Source organism: Cavia porcellus, unplaced genomic scaffold, assembly GCF_034190915.1.
Source record: "Cavia porcellus strain 051 isolate PalLab524CR breed Dunkin Hartley unplaced genomic scaffold, mCavPor4.1 scaffold_29, whole genome shotgun sequence".
Taxonomy (NCBI): Eukaryota; Metazoa; Chordata; class Mammalia; order Rodentia; family Caviidae; genus Cavia; species Cavia porcellus.
The window spans coordinates 13867186-13884329 of record NW_026947512.1 but is presented as its reverse complement, the minus strand read 5'-3'; the positions used below and the strand labels follow the sequence as shown (position 1 = coordinate 13884329).

Genomic DNA, 17144 nt, shown 5'->3' with positions numbered 1-17144 from the left:
AGGACATTCTACAGAAAGAAAAAAAAGTACCAGGATTTCAAGAACAGTGGCAGAAAGGCCTCAATGAATGGGGCAGAAAGTGGAATGAAGGAGAAAAGCAGAAAACTAAGGGCAGAAAATAGCATAGCACAAAGGTTGGCTATAATCTCTAATATAGATGGCCTTGATACACTAAAAAAAAAAAAAAAAAAGAAAGAAACACAGGTAGAGTAGACCAGGAGGTAGGGTCCATCAAGATGCTCTGTATAGGAAATATAATTAACCTGATAAAGGGTTTATGGACCAAAAATCAAGTATGAGAAAGCAATGCTCTATGTGACAGGGAACCAGAGAGTAATAGGGGCAACTCAGCCAGCACCTGCAGATACGTTGGAAAGACAGGCTTTTGTAGGTAAAGGAATACAACTTGAGATCAAGTCCAGGAGGGAGAAGGTTCAGGACCACTTAGGTAAACAGCAGGTTGCCCCCCCAATCTAAAAACTGAAGGAGTTGGTGGGACCCAAAAATGCACAATGCGGGGCTGGGAATTTAGCTCAGCAGCATAAGCATCTGCCTTGCAAGCAGGCGGTCGTTTGATCCCCAGTACCAATAAAAATGAAAAAGACAACAAAAAAAATGCACAATGCACTGTGTGGGAGTAAAAGGGGAGGAATAGTCTAAAAAAAGAAGGCAGAGGATATTGTTCATAGTGTTATCAGGATTTAAAACCCACATTACTCACACCACTCTGTTTAGACAGATTATATTCTATCCCAGTTTGTCTACTTGCACTAGATCTGAGGGCACAGTCAGTTACCCCCAAAATAGCACGATATAGTACAGTAATCATCCTTAATTTCCTATTAACTTATCTGAAACCCTGTATAACTTACACTGTTTTACCATGACTGATCTTAGTTAAATCTGGTTTATTTGATTGCTATTTGGTATCGACAGAGTTTATTCAAATCTACTATGATAGATAGCATCAAGTATGAGAGTATAGGCAACTATACTAAAGAAGAGAAGATTCACTAGGATACCCATTTTGGTTTATTACCTGTTTTTGAAGTTTTATACTATCTACAATGTTTTGTTTTTATTAATATTGTTATGTACTGCTATATTCAATTATACTATGCCTGATGATATGGACAATGCTATTGAAGATAACAAAAGACAACACAGTAATCATTGTAAAACACTTTGTACCGTGGTTTTATATGACTTTATGTCATGTTTTTATAGGAATATGTTTTGTTTATCCCTCTAATACAGAAATGATAGAAATACATGTACATGTACTCAGGCATGCATAGAACCAGTAAACAGTTTATGAGATGATATAATGCATGATGAAATGAACAACTACTTTGTAGAAAAAAGAGACACTACAGTACCCAATGCTGATCCCATAGCATCATGATGTGAAATCCAGCAATACTATTATTCTTTGTTCAGAGTGATTCTAGCCTGTTTTGTTTTGTTTAACCTTAACATACATGAAGGTATGAACAGCTATTTTGAAGAGAATAAGAGACACAAGGACAGCCATTGTTGACTTCCCTGTTGTCTGATCTTGAAGACCTAAAACACCTTCCTCATCTTGTTCATATCAGTTCTAAACTACGTTGTTACATGTGAAGATATGGTCAACTATTTGGAAGAAAACAGACAGTATGATAGATGGTGAAGATCTCTGGATTACCTTGCTTTAAAATTTATGCCTCTTACATTGCTTTCTTATGTTCTGCTTTGTTCTGTTCTGTTGTGTTCAATTTTATACTCTTTAAAATAAAAAAAAGAAAGTACTGTGTATTGTGATCATTATTCAAATCTCCAGCTGTTTCTAGAGGTTATGCGTTTGTATGCTACATCACACCAATTCAAAGGTACGAACATGTGGAAGACTATGGTAACATGTTCAGTAAGTGGATTGCCATCCCTGTGTAGCAAGGAAACCATCAGCAAGAAGATTTTACATCAATTTCTCTAGAGAAAAATGAAAGGAAACAATGTTTATTTTTGGTGAACTCATGTATGTGACTTTTCTTACAGCTGTGTGCTTACTTTAATAATGGAGACTTAGACCATATATGGAAGCACACACCTGTAATTCCATCACTTGGGAGGCTAAGGAAGGAGGATCATAAATTTGATACCAGTCTGGGCTCCATACTGAGTTCCAGGTCCATCTGGACTACATAATGAGACTCTTTTAAAAAATTGTTGATATTTAGTAATTAAATATGCTGTTGTTTAGGGTTTTTCTTTTCCTCATCTACAACAAAAGCCAGGCTTATTAAAAACAGCCTAAGTTACTGATGACACTTGTTTGGTCCAAATTTTTATCTTCCTACCCACAAATGTCTCAACTTAGTTTAAAACTATAATTACAAAATAGATTCTGTCTTCCCATATTACAGTGAAAGAGAAATCAATATTTGTTTACTATTTTCATGGACTAGATTATGCTTACTCTAAGCATATTTTTGTATTTAATATTATTAACATTAAGTAACTTGGTTTTGTTACAAATAGCAATTATAAACTATAGGCTTTAAGTAAATCTGTTGAACTGATTGTCAGTTTATAAGGGTTGGAGCAGAGACTGAGGTACTTAGTGTATCTGATGCAATCTATCTGAGTCACACTGAGTAGAAAAACTACTTTGTACAGTGGAACATTTTACATTTTTAAAGACAAGATAGGCTGGTCCAATAGCAGTGGCAGTTAATAAGTCAGAACTTATTAACATTAGTGTCACTAAAGTTGGTATACCACCCCCACACACACTGCTAAATTTGACTGGCTTTAAAAAAAAAAAAAAAGACAAGATAAAACCCAGTACTGCCTATCTCAGATAAAAATATAAGGGAGAAATTAGGTAAAATAGTAAGACACAACAGCTCCCATGAAGTGACTGAACCAGCTACCCCCAATTCCAAGTCAGGTACCTGAGATCTCAAGGCTGTAAGTAAATCTCCTATGCAAGCACAAATTCTGCCTATGTCAGGAGACTGTTCTGAACGCTGTAGAATAACCAAATGTTATGGATTAAGAACTGGTGGTCAACTTAACGCCAGCTGGATTACATCAGCACGGTGCTGAGCTTAGATGTTCCACCTGAGGAAAGTTGCCAGCATAGAGATGTGGAGAAGGAGAAGCTATTGCATTGAGACATGGTGGTTCTACGAGATGCTGTTTGAGCCATTGGTTCTCCCGGAGAAGCTCTGGTCTTCACATCAAGCATTGCTTCCTGGCTCTGGAAGGGAAGACACATACCACTTGGTCTCCAGGATGAACTCATCGCGCTGGCTTCCTGGCAATTACTTGACTGTGCTTACGGTTGGAGGAGCTTGGGGCCTCCATGTCGCTGAGGATGGATGTGGTGCTTTTCAGGACAGCCCTGGTCTTTGTTGTGTGACTTCTCGGCTCCAGCATAGAACACTCATTCCACCAGCACAGCTCCTTCCTCCTGATGGCATGGACTTTCTAACTTCCACTGCTGACCTTTGGGCCTTCCCAGCACAGATCCGTAAAGAGACTGGCTCGAGTCCTTCTTGTGGGCTCTGGACCTCCAGTTGGACACACGGGAGGCATGTGTGTCATGAGCGCTGGGTTTTCATCTGGATTCATGTGGGACATTGCTATGGGATTTAGGCCCCTGACTAAACTAGTCTATGTTTTTGGTGTTGTAGATAGATTTCCTGCATTTTCTTGTATTAACTCCTGGTGACCATTATAAAAGTAATATTATAAACTCCATATCCTGATTCTAATTGTTCTCAGCATAAACCCCTAACTACAACACGAACTGGACAAGGAAGAAGAGGTTTGTATTCACATCTCTAAAATGAAACTAAATGACTGCATTAATCCTTTGTTTCTCTAAAGTAACCAAATATTTATTCAAAATATCAAATCATACCCATGATTTCTGCTAGCTACAAGCTTGCTTCCCATTTATAAAATGTTAGTTTGAGTGATATCTTGGACTCACCTTCAAGAATTATATAGTTCTGTAAGAATAAGATTGTAGGAAGGATTCACAAAATAGCAGTTCCTCGGGGGAAAAATGTCCCAGAATAATTATCTTACCACCAACAGGTTGAGGAATGTAAGAACAGCATGTAAATCAAAGGAGGTAACAAGATAAGGGCACTCTGTACTTTCCAGCCCACATCCAGAATATCATATTCTATTCTAAGAAGCATTCCAACAATGAGACTGATAAAGTAAAAAGTAACCAGTCCAAGGGTGGCCTTGGACGGTAAGCTATCAGAATATCATGTGTTATAAAGAACACAGATAAATCCTGAAAGCAGCCTATATGTCCTCCCACAGACGAGGGGTAAAGAAAATGCAGTGTTTACACACAAGGTACTGCCACTCTATAAAGTAAGTACTGCTATAAAGTAAGATAAACTTGAGACATCTGTAGAATAGTGGCTGTACCTTGAGACCATAATGTTAAGTGAACTAAATCAGATACATAAGATAGACATCACACGGTTTCTCTCATGAGACCAAAATATAAATAAAGAGCAAAATAAAAAATAGGTAATAGGAAGTAGAGAGATACATCTTTTTCAAATTGGAAGGGAATCAACAGATGGACGGAAGGGAGAGAAAAAAATGAAAAAAATAATCGAGATGCGTTATGCACGTGTACCAAGGAATGTAATTACCATACTGCAATCATATACTAACGAAAAATAAAAAAAAAAAAAAATACTAGGAGAAGCCTGAATGGTAGGAATTGTATGGGGGAGGGGGTCCCAGTGACATTGTTCCTCCCACAGCCTTATCACCAGAAACTACCTACAGGTCCAAAACAGAGGAAAAGGCTGGAGATGAACTATCTCCCAGGTCTGCCCTAGAGAACACCAGAAGCAGTGCAATCTGTTCCTTAGTCACCCCCAAAGTCCAAGCTCCAGATCACCCTTTATCCCTGGACTCTTCTTCCATAGGACACAGTACAGACGTGATGGTCCATTCTCCATCCTTCCTGAACCACATAGACCTTCCTGTGTTCCATGAAATGTACAGTTGTGTCGGTAAGATCTTCTGTCCTTAAACACTTCCATGAGCTTCCCTGCTTTATATGACCCCCAAAAAGGAGCCTTCACCTGGATCCTTCTCAAGTTGGTAATTTCTTTTTTCCACATTCAATATATTACAAAGCTTAGAGAGAGTAAAAGTATTCTTACCCCCTATTTTCATATTAAAAGCAGCTCTACTCCATAATAATTCAACTGTTTCATTTTAGATTTTTTGTTAGTAATATGTTTGCAATACATAATAACTACATTCACCTTGGGGAACTGGTCCATATACACATCATGTCTTTTTTTCTTTTTTATCGGTACTGGGGATCAAACTCACGACTGCCTGCTTACAAGGCAGGCGCTTATGCCGCTGAGCTAAATCCCCAGCCCCCTACACATCATGTCTTAATCATTTTTACTGCTGCTTTTTGTCCCCTTCTTATCTTCTTTACTTCCAGACCCCTTCCCATCTCCACAAAGTCTACCTCCCTGTTTCTGACCATTCATCTTTTAAAAATTCAACTCCTTAAAGATTCTATTAGACAGCTGGGGATTTAGCTCAGCGGCATAAGTGCCTGCCTTGCAAGTGTGCGGTTGTGAGTTCGATCCCTGGTACCAATAAAAACCAATAAAAGACCAAAAAAAAAAAAAAAGATTCTATTAGACTAAAAGGAAGTATGCACTATCCTCTCATGCTGCAACCATCCATCCACCTCCCACCACTCCCCTTTATTCTTTGAACATTTGAAGCTCTTAGTTTTCTGTGTCCCCTCTGCCATCGTTACTGTCACCTATTATAATCACTGGTGATCACTTCTACCTAAAATTTTTGCTTCTCCTTCTCATCTCACCATTTTCTGCTCTTTCCCCTTCATTAATCCTTCATCCTGTCTTGTCACCCATTCTGACTGGGGAGGTCCACTTGAGCTTCAGGCAGCCCAAAGAAGAGATGCAGAGCATGGACTGGTTGAAACATCTTTCATTCAGCTGCTTAGCCACTGTCCATCTGTTTAGCTGCTTTGCAGGCCCTAGCAGTCCTCAGCCCCCTAGCCAGCCTATTCTTACAGCTGTCCTTGGCCACTTAATTCCCCCTCATCCCAGCCCTTGTGGCAATCTACATTTATACTAAAATATAAAGCAGTAGCCATGTGCCAGCAATAACCTCAGTTATGTAAGATATTTACACTGGCCACCATCACCTTTGGCTACACAGGTTATTTATGTTGAGTTATCTGGAGATATGCCTGTCCTCAACTCCCAGTGACACAGAATCCACTGCTTCCCAAATCTCCTTCCTTTCACAGCCTGAGCCAAAGTACCACCATCTTGGGCTTTCCCATTGTCCTACACAGCCTCACCAGAAATCCATGTGACTCTCTCTTTCACTCTCCATCATCACCCTCAGTTCATTTTTACTGCTTGCCTAGAGTAGTTCATCACTATAATTACCCACTTGAACATGCCCTCATCTCTATTGCCCTTTTCTTTTATTTTCTAAGGCTGAAGGCAAGTTAAACCTGACTAAAACCAAATCTCTACTCACCTAGCACCAGTGTCCCACAAGCTGAATGTGGCTAGATGAACACACAGTGATGCCAACTGATTTCAACTTTAAAATGATGGTCACAGATCTCAGCGGGTCCTAAGTGTGATGCAGGAATTTCACTTCCTGCGCTAATCAGTTGACTCTCTCACATAGATTTTTATGTCATACTTCTTTCTCCCCTAATTTCTAAAGCCCATTGCTGCACATTTTCTTTGCTGTCTCTTTCTTTGCTTATTTGTGATTTTTTCTCAGCACTCTTTTCTCTGTACCTACTCATTCACCAACCAGTTTTCACAGATCTAGAGTTTTTGTGGTGGATTAACTAATGGTCAACTTGTAACACCCAGCTGAACTCAATCAATGTGGTTCCAGGTGCGGAAGGCCCACCTGAGGATTGTTGTCAACAGCATAAAAAGAGAACTGGAGGGGAAGATGGTGCTGTTGATACTCCTGGAGAAGCTTATTGCACTAGTTTTCCTGATATTAACTCACATGTTCTCATTGTTGCAGGAGCTCAGGACCTGGCTGCCACTGAGGACAACTGTGGTTCTCTTCAGGGGAGCTCTGGTCCTTACCTTCAGCATCACTTCTTAGCTCCAGTGCAGAACCCTCAGGCTTCTGGCACAGATCCTTCATCCTGCTGCTGCATGTTCTAGCTTCCATCACTGACCTCCAAGCCTTCCCATTGTAGAACCTTGATACAGACTTGCGTGAAACATTGGGTTCTAGATCTCCAGCTGGACTCTTGCTGGACATTGCTATGGGATCCACGCCCTCAGCTGGATTCTTTGGGTCTCCAAAGTGAGTAGATCTCTTGCTGTCTTCGGCATATGATCTTTTGTGTGACTATTATAAATAATCCTAAAAATTATGAGTCCTGTATTAAACCTATTCCCTTTCAAACCCTAACTACAATAGTTTTAATTACCAATTATGCACTGATGGTCCAAAGGTTTCTCTTTAGAGCTCCCAGTTTATACAGTAAATTTCCTGTCCAACAAGTCTTATTGGTTCCCGTACGTATCTCAAATTAAACATAGTCAAAACAGATTCTCTTTTCCCACCTCAAACATCCACTCTTCTCCAATCACTTCCATCTTTCTTGCTGAGATTCTCAAGCCAAATGTTTAGGAAAGATGCTTAGCTCCTTTCCTTCATTCACCCCCAAATCCAATAGCAAGGTCAGTGGATTTCATAGTGAGTGAAAATTGACTTCTTAATACCTTCTCGGTTACCATCTGAGTCTACACCCCATGCTTCAGCACTGATTGGCGCTAATCAGTGATCTCCTCAGTGCCACGCTTGCCTTTGGAAGCCACACTGTATTCAGATGTCATAAAACACACACTTCCCTATTCAAAACACTTCTCCATCCATTTAGAGTACATTTCAGACTCCATGTAAGGCCCTCGTGCCCAGGTGACCAATTTAAAGCTCTGAGTTCACTCCTTCCCCTCTCCAGTTCTCTCACTTGGCTCTGGACTCACTGATGATCTTCTTGTGAATTAAACATCCCTGTCCCCCATTATTGTAATCACCCTTCTGTCTGACTGGAACATTCCATAGATTTGGCTTGCCACGATCCTTTATATCATTTAATCATCTATTGGAATATCACCTCCACTGAGAAGTCATTGCTAGTCACCATATGTAATAAACTCCCATTCCCCTCACCTAGATTTACTATCTGAGAGTATCAGGTAGGCTGCTATACTTTTTAAAAATCATCTTCTTTACTCACTAGAAATGAAATCTCCATGAGGTCTCCTGTTCACCTCTATCACCTACATCTAAAACCATGCAAAACAAACTCACAGCCAATCTCAATAGATAAATGTTGAATAGAGGAATGGGTCATTATCAGGTGGTGAATATGTGAGCACCTATTTGCTCCAAAAAATCTGTTTAGGGAAATGATAATAACTACATGAATCAAGTGTACATTAGGGCATTTTGAGTATCCAGAAATGTTTTTGAATAAGGACACTGTCTGTAATTACAATCATCAGAAAGTTTTATTGTTCTACATATTTCTCCCCTTCTGGACAACTCTTTGTCATGGTGTAGATATACGTTGTCTCCAAACAGCCTCACATGTTTGGATTGAGAGGGTATTACACGTATCAGTGGAGCACCCCACTGATCACTTCATAGATGAGCTGCTGTTAGGAGGTGGGCTCTGGTCAGAACCATGTAACTGGGGGTGACCTGAAAGAGTTTAGCCACTCTCTCCAGCTTCTCCTTTTGCTCTCTGCTTCCTGGCTGCCAGGAGAGGAGCAGATTTCATCTACCAAACTCTTTCCCCATGCCATTTCTGCCTGGGAGCCAGCCAACGATGGACTAAAAATGTGAGCCGAAGCAAACTTCTCCTTTAAGTTGTGGAAGTCAGATAATGTAGCCAACAACTAGAAAATGACAGACACTGCTAATTCCTTTTATGGAGAGGATTCTATTCATTGTGTAGTCTTCCTGAGACTCTAATAATTTAATTTATTTTAGAAAGGCCATTGCCTTTCTCAGATCTTCAGCTTTTGCATTTGTACAAAGAAATTTAGACCAGGCTAGAGGTTCTTGATCTGTGTTTGGTACAGGTGTCTGAGGAGACTGCTCAGGAGATAGGATTATCAGTGCTGTGGTTGTGCAAACACGTCCCTCGAGGGTCACATGCAAGAAACCCAAGCCCCAGTGCAGCAGTGTTGAGTGGAAGGAAAGAGATGGTTAGATCATGAGGGTTCTGCCTAAATGAATGGATGCGTGTTACTAGCATGGCAATGAGCTTGTGACAAAGTGAATTAGGTCTTTTCTTACTGTCATTCTTCACCCATGATGCCTCACTGGCCACTATCAGAGAGCAAGGAGGCGGTGAGAAAAATCCTCATCAAAACATCAACAAACTGAAATCAACAGTACTTATAAAGAATCATTCACCGGCTGGGGATTTAGCTCAGCAGCATAAGCACCTGCCTTGCAAGCTGGCAGTCGTGAGTTCGATCCCTGGTACCGAAATAAGGAAAAAGACAAAAAAAAAAGAATCATTCACCATGATCAGGTGAGTTATACCCTTAGGATGCAAGCATGAGTCAACATTCACAAACCAGACCACATTACTGGAATGGGGCTGGGGATTTAGCTCAGCAGCATAAGCGTCTGCCTTGTAAGCAGGAAATCATGAGTTCGATCCCCAGTACCGATAAAAACGAAAAAGACCGGAAAAAAAAAAAAAAGGTCACATGGACATCTTAGTAGATACAGAAAACCAAAGCAAAATTCCAGTTTTTTTTTTTTCATGACACCAACTTTCCACAAATTAAGGAAAGAAAAAATTTGTTCTTCAACTCAATAAAATTACAATTAGGCAAGAAAAAGACATAAAAGACATCCAACCTTTCTGGTTTGAAAAACTGTCTACGTTTATAGATGACATAATTTTATGTATAATCTCTAAGTATTTCACCAAAAAATTGTTAGAATTAATAAACAAATGTACTAACAGGATACAAAATTAATATAGAGAAACTAGTAGTATTTCTATATAACAATGAACTGTACAAAAAAAGAATTCAAGACACTTATCCCATTTGTAATAACATTCAAACACATTAAAAATTTAGAAATGTTTAACCCAGGAAGCAAAATACCTGACAGTGAGAAGGTAAAATCTTGAAAAACAAAGGAGACCCAAATAAATGGGAAAATGTTCTATACTCATGGTTTAAAAGAATTAATATTGTTAAAATATCCATACTGTGCTGGGGATTTGGCTCAGTGGCATACGCTTGCAAGTGCATGGTTGTGAGTTCAATCCCTGGTACCAGTAAAAAAATAAAATAAAGTAAAATAAGATATCCATAATGCCCACAGGAATCTACAGAGTTGATGTAATACCTATCTATATTCTGACAGCATTAAAATTTGTACAGAGCTATGAAATACCCTGAATAACCAAAACAATGCTGAGGGAGAGAATAAAGAAGAAAGGAAAGCTGCACGCATCACACTACCTTATCTTAAAATCTGCTATAGAGCTATAATAATCAAAATAGCATGGTATAAAAACAGACATGCTGACAAGTAGAACAGAAAAAAGAGCTCAAAAGATAGCCAAACATTTGACAAAAGTATCATGATCACACAGTCTTTTTACTGAAAGACTATTGTAAGCCAGGCATGGTGGTACACCCCTAAAATCCCTTAAAATCTCAGCTACTCAAAAGGTTGAGGCAGAAAAATCATTAGTTCAAGTCCAGCCTGGGCAACATAGCAAGACCTCTATCTCAAAACAATGCAAAAAATGCTGTTGGGGAATTAGATATCCCCATAGTGACAAATAAAATTGGACCCTTATCTTATCATATATATATATATATATATATATATTTTTTTTTTTTTTTTTTGTCTTTTTCCTTTTTATTGGTACCAGGGATCAAACTCACGACTGCCTGCTTACAAGGCAGGCGCTTATGCCGCTGAGCTAAATCCCCAGCCCCCTAATCCTATATTTTTTTTTTAAAAACCCACGGCAAAATAAATTAAAGACTTACATATCATACCTGAAACTATAAAATTAGTAGAAGAAAACACAGGAAATTTTCTTGACATTGGTCTTAGCAGCAATTTCGTCACTATTGTGGACGACTCTCCTTGAAGAAGAGTTGTATTTATCTCCATTTTGGCTAGACCTGACCCCACTTCCCTGTATTGATATGTGCATGGCTGAGTTTTGTCCTCATCCCCTCCTCTGGCTTTAAGCAATGCAGATTGGTCTAGAGGAGGTGCTGATGTGTAGCCTTTGAAGCAAGGTGGCAGGTCAGTGTTGCTGCAGCCCCACAGCTCCCAAGAATCATGTATGAGCTGGGGCGGGAGAGCCATGCTCTATGCTGGGATCACACCTTGAGATAAGAGGCTATGACTTCCCAGGGCATAAAAAATTACTCACCAGAACAGAAACACCAATACCAAAACATTAGATACTGCCTAGAACTGTGTTACGCAGATTACTCTTTTTTTTATATCTCTCTCTGCATATTGCAGAGGTGATTTCAGGCCACCTACCAAGCCCAGATCGTGACACTCACCACTCCGCCACAACTGCAGATAAATTAATAAAATGGGTCTGAACCTGGGTCAAGGCTTTCTTCAAATTAACCATTATTCTGACTGGACTTAGGACCTTCTTGACTCCCCACAACTACAAATATGCCTTTATTTTTGCCATGTGTCGCACTGAAAGTGGTAGATTGGAATTAATTCACTAGAATTTCAATAACTTTCCCATAGGATTACAAATATAAACTTCCCAGACTGTGATGAGGACCAGGAAGGGCTCTGTATATACCATGACCTCAAAACACAGGCAATAACAGCAAAAACACCTGAATGAGATTGAATTAAAATAGAAGGCTTCCTCACAGCAAAGGAAGCAATGAACAAAGTCAAGAGAGAACTGACAGAATGGGAGAAGATATCTGCAGACTATATATCTGAAAGTAGTTAATAGCAAATATATAAGAAATTCAAGCAATCAATGGCAAGAAAACAACCCAATTTTATAAAATGAACAACGATACTGAGTAAACATTTTTTCAAAGAAGACATACAGATGGCCAACAGGCATATGCAGGTGCTCAAAATCATAAAATGCAAATTAAAACCACAACAAGATATTATCTCACAATTCTAAGAATGCTTTTTGTTTAAAAAAAAAAAAAAAAAAAAAGAGGGAGTTAACAATTATTGAGTAGGATGTAGAGAAAAGGGAGCCCTGACAGGCAACTGTTGCAAATATAAAATGGCATAGCCATTACAGAGAACAGTATAGAGATTCCTCAAAAACAGAACACCTGCATGATTCAGCAATCCCACTTCTAGTTATATATCAAACGGAAATAAAATCAGTATGTCCAAGAGCTGTTTGCTGCAGTGTTATTCACAATCACCAAATGTAAAATCAGCCTAGATATCCAACAACTGATGAATGGATAAAGAACACATGGAATATATACACAAAGAAATACCACTTACCCTTAAAATAGAAGGAAGAGCCGGGCGTGGTGGCTCACACCTGTAATCCCAGCACTCGGGAGGCTGAGGTGGGAGGATCGTTGCGAGTTCAAGACCAGACTAGGCTACAAAGTTAGTTCAAGGCCAGCTTGAACTGCATAGCGAGACCCCGTCTCAAAAGAGACAAATAAATAAATAAATGAAATAAAATAGAAGGAAATCCTATTGTCTTAGTTACTTTTTACTGGTTGCTGGGACAAAATACCTGACGCCCAAAACGAAGGCAGGAAAGGTTTATTTCTTACCAGTTGGAGGTTTCAGTCCATACTCAGTTGGCTCCAAGCGGCACGGTAGCAAGGTGGCTGCCATTCATGGCCGCTGGAAACAGCAAGCACAAACCAGCAAGGGACAGAGAGACGTTCTTCCTGCCATTACATCATATCCTGGCTCCACCCCTGAGGGAGTGAAACACTCGCACCACCAATCTGAGTGCTAGACATTGAACCAATCACAAACACTAGATTTGCTGGAGTCCATAATTGCATGAGGCTTAGGGACCACTGACATGAACCATGACACCTATCATTTGCGATATGATAAACCTAGCGGACAGGGAAAGAAGCCAGGCACAAAAAGACAAACACTACATGATGAAGTCTCCCCTCTCCAAAAAAATAGTAACAACAATAAAACTTCAAGAATGAAAGAGATAATAATACTATTTTCTTGGGGTAAGGAGTGAAGATGGGTGTATATGTGGATTGTGGTGAGGTAAACAGATGCTGGTCAAAGAATTAATATTTGGGGGCTGGGGATTTAGCATTTAGCTCAGCGGCATAAGCGCCTGCCTTGCAAGCAGGCAGTCATGAGTTCGATCCCTGGTACCGATAAAAACGAAAAAGACAAAAAAAAAAAAAAAAAGAATTAATATTTGGGTTGCAGAGCAATACTGTTGGACATGATGGTAGACACCTGCAATCTTAGCTACTTAAAAGACCGAGGCAGGACTGGAAGGTTCAGGCCACCTAGGCAATTTATCAAAGTAAACTTTAAAGTAAAAGGTGGGGGGTGCTTTGGGAATGTAGCTTAGTGGTAGAGCACTTGCCTAACATGTACTGGACTCTGCTTTTAATCCCCAGAACTACATGAATAATGAATGAGGTAAAATGAGTTAAAATTTCTGACTTCAGCAAGTGTAGTCTAGCTCTGTCATACCACCATGAGACTGAGCAAAAAGGCTGGGTGTGGTGGCACACACTTGTCATCGGAGCTCTTGGAAGGTTGAGGCAGGAAGGTCTGAGGTTAGCCTGGGCTACAGAGTGAGTTCAAGGTCAGCTTGAATTACACAGTAAGACTATTTCAAAATAAATTAATAACTAAGCAAAAACAGTGAGTTTATTTGTGAGCTGTTGCAATCAGTATCTGTGTGGTAGCAGTCACACTCAAACTTTTATCTGTGCTTAGTCAGAGAAACTTGCAGAGAGGGGTTGCTCTAGCAATGTAATTTGTATTACTTTATCAGCATTTCTCCTTGGAACTAAGTTTAATTTTTCCACCGTGGGTTTCCTTTCCAACGTGTTAAAGTTTCAATTTCTTTCATTCCTTCTGGCTATAAAGACAAATTTCAAAGATATAGTATCTGGGTGACTCAGAGAAGAGGAAACAAAAGAAAAACAGGAAATGTAATTATGATAATAAGGTCCAAAGACACTCATAGGTGAAAAGTCTATTTGGTAACAAACTAGTCTCTGCTGAATACTATTTCTCCAAACATTGCTACATAACTTACAGGTTCATCTGGAATTTAACACAATGTTTTACTTTGGCATGATTTGCTCTTACTATAGGACCAAAGTATTAATGAATCCTCTGTTTTCTTCTCCTGTTTTCCATAAAAGAAATTAGGGGAGAGAAATGGTGAAATAATTCCATTCAGATGATTGAAACAATAGAGTTGGATAAAAGTAAACTCACCATAAGATAAAACTTGACACTGATGTTATGTAGGTGTTCTAATAGCACCAGAAAATATTCTCTGTAGAGCATAGTGGCCTAGGGTTATTTATTATGACCTTGGGCAAGTGATTTAACCTTCAGTACTTTTATTTATCTGTAAAATGGAGCAGTAAATGTATTGCTTCAGAAGAGTGTAATGAGGGTTAAATGATTCAAGCTTTTGGGAAAGTGCAGAGCGGGGGGTAAGGAGAACACATGTGTACCAGCTGTTATTCTTGGCACTGTCTCCATCCTGAAGTCACCAGTAAGACAGAGACACGGTGTCCAGAAAGGAATCTGCCAGCAGCCTATGGGCGAAACTTCCACTTTCCTGTCTCCACTGAAGCTTGTAATCACAGAACTCTTAGAGGCAAGTTAGTGATTTAACAAGACCTTATCTCAAAATAAAAGATGCCTGAAGTTGTAGCTCAGTGTGAAGACCGTGAGGGCTCAAACCCCAGTGCTAGGGTTGGGAGAGAAGAAAAATAAATGCTTTCAGTGAACAAGGGTCTCTATTAATACTGCTGATGCAGGATGTTACCTGGTAACACTCAGTACAAATGCATGGCTCACCTCTGGCAATAAAGTAACAGTACAGTTAGGAGCTTTGGGTCCTAAGGCCTACTACCTGGAGGCAGAGAAAAAAGTAACAGAGGCCCCTGGAAAACCGCTCAAAGTCCCTAGCAGAAATGCAATAGTATCAGAGTCTCCTTGGAGCTATTAAAAGTTCATAGGTACGAACTGCACCTCATGCATCCAAAGACAATAGAGTGAATTATGGGAAATGACACACACAGTAATACAACTGCTATGACGGGGCACACTGTCAATCATGTTGTCAGTCATGCTCTGAAAGGTCCAATGGGAGGTGCCCTAGGCCCTGCACACATTTGCAGATCCTTAGCCCCATTTTATTCCCTGCTCCTGACATCTTCCTTTTCTGCCAGCACAAGCCTAGTTGCTACCTTCCACCTCTACACTTCAATAATTAGCTGCTTTTTCCTTGCCACTGTAGATAATGTCCAGTTTTTGTTCCTTGCACAGAAGAATCTGGAAACCTGACCCAGGACCTCATCAACCATGTCACAGCAAGGTCCTAAGTAAGGTAGGATAAAAGAAATAAAGGTAGGTAGAAAGGAGACAAGGAAATCGAGATATTTTTTTTTAATTGTACTTTAGGGGCTGGGGATTTAGCTCAGTGGATAAGCACCTGCCTTGCAAGCAGGCAGTCATGAGTTTGATCCCTGGTACCGATTAAAAAAAAAAAATTGTACTTTAAAGAAAACCTGCAGCTTCAGAACCCAAGACCAGCTGACCTTTTTTCCTTCTCCCCCCAAAAAAACAAGAGCAACTGCTTTTCAACTGCAAATGGCTCCCTATTCTCTTTTACTTGCAAATGATCCTTTTTTACCCAAGAAAGGACCACTCTTTTGGATTTCCCGTAGAGAAAAAACATTACCTCACTAGGGGAAGGCCATCCTCTCCACACACTAAGACTATAGATAATCAAAGTCCAGATTTCCACCTCCCAGAACACATAAAGGATCCCCTGCTCCCAAATGTACTGTGCCTCTGAGAACCGTGCTCCCCCTTGAATGTGTCCAGCATCTGCCTCTAAAATCCTTCTCAGGTCTCTTTTACTGACCTGTCCTGAGCACACTTTTTCCATGCCAAGAGTCAGTGAACTTGCAAACTTACATAAAAGGCCTGGGTTAAACTCCTTATTTCAGGCTCGGGACCTCAGGCCAAACCCGGTGACGTGAAGGACCCCTAATGGAGAATGCTAGAAGTGAATTTGGCTGGGATTCCTGAGCAGGTTATCAGTAGGGAGAGACGCATTCTGGGAAATCTGAGAACTAACAAAGGGACAGTGAAAGGTGAGAGGAGCTGAAATTCTTCCTTTCTCATTCTGTTCACCCTTAAGTCGCAGAGGCTAGAGGACAAAGTGGTTGGAAGCCGCTTTTCTCCCTCCAGCCAGAGTGATCATTTTAAAATTTTAAAATCTCCTCCTTAAAACTCCTCAATGCCTTCCTGCTTCACCCAGTACCTACCATAAATACTCTGGAATGAGTGAAGGCATCAGATAGACTCCCCTTCCTGCGTTTATAAGAAAGAATCTGCTTCCCGAAGGACAAGTTACAACCTGGGATTTTCTTATTTTTTCTCCTTAAAACCCTGTCACATCCTCCCCTGGGACTATTCCTGTCCTCACAGGAACTGGATCCCCTCAGGACAAGTCTATCCAGGCTTTCAGTTGAATCAGCCCCAGCTCCTCCCCTTTCCCACGAGAAGCCAGTAAAGACCTGTCCCCCTAGTCCCAGTAACTCTGGCACTTGAAGACTAAGTGCCTGGGGCAGGGGCAGGGTGTGTGCAGATGGGATCACTTTCTTCAAGCGCGAGGAAGCGACACAGCCCCGCAGTTGGGAGCGTACTCTTCTGAGCCCCGAAGCTGGAACCTTAGTTGACTACTTCGAGGCTGCTAAGGAACCCATCTGAACCTCAGTTTGTCATCTGTAAAATGATGGTAGATAGCATCAGTTAAAGTTTTTGGGATAAATAAGCGCGATGCCTCA

The 17144-nt window shown here is 40.3% G+C and overlaps 1 long non-coding RNA gene across 1 annotated transcript in view; it reads right to left on the bottom strand.

The window, feature by feature from the left end:
- Positions 1-13016, bottom strand: part of LOC134474022 (uncharacterized) — a 90672-nt gene extending 77656 nt beyond the window's left edge. The window contains exon 1 of the long non-coding RNA XR_010044567.1: positions 12882-13016. This is a non-coding gene — a long non-coding RNA (uncharacterized LOC134474022). The remainder of the gene's footprint in view (positions 1-12881) is intronic.
- Between the last annotated feature and the right edge of the window lie 4128 nt (positions 13017-17144).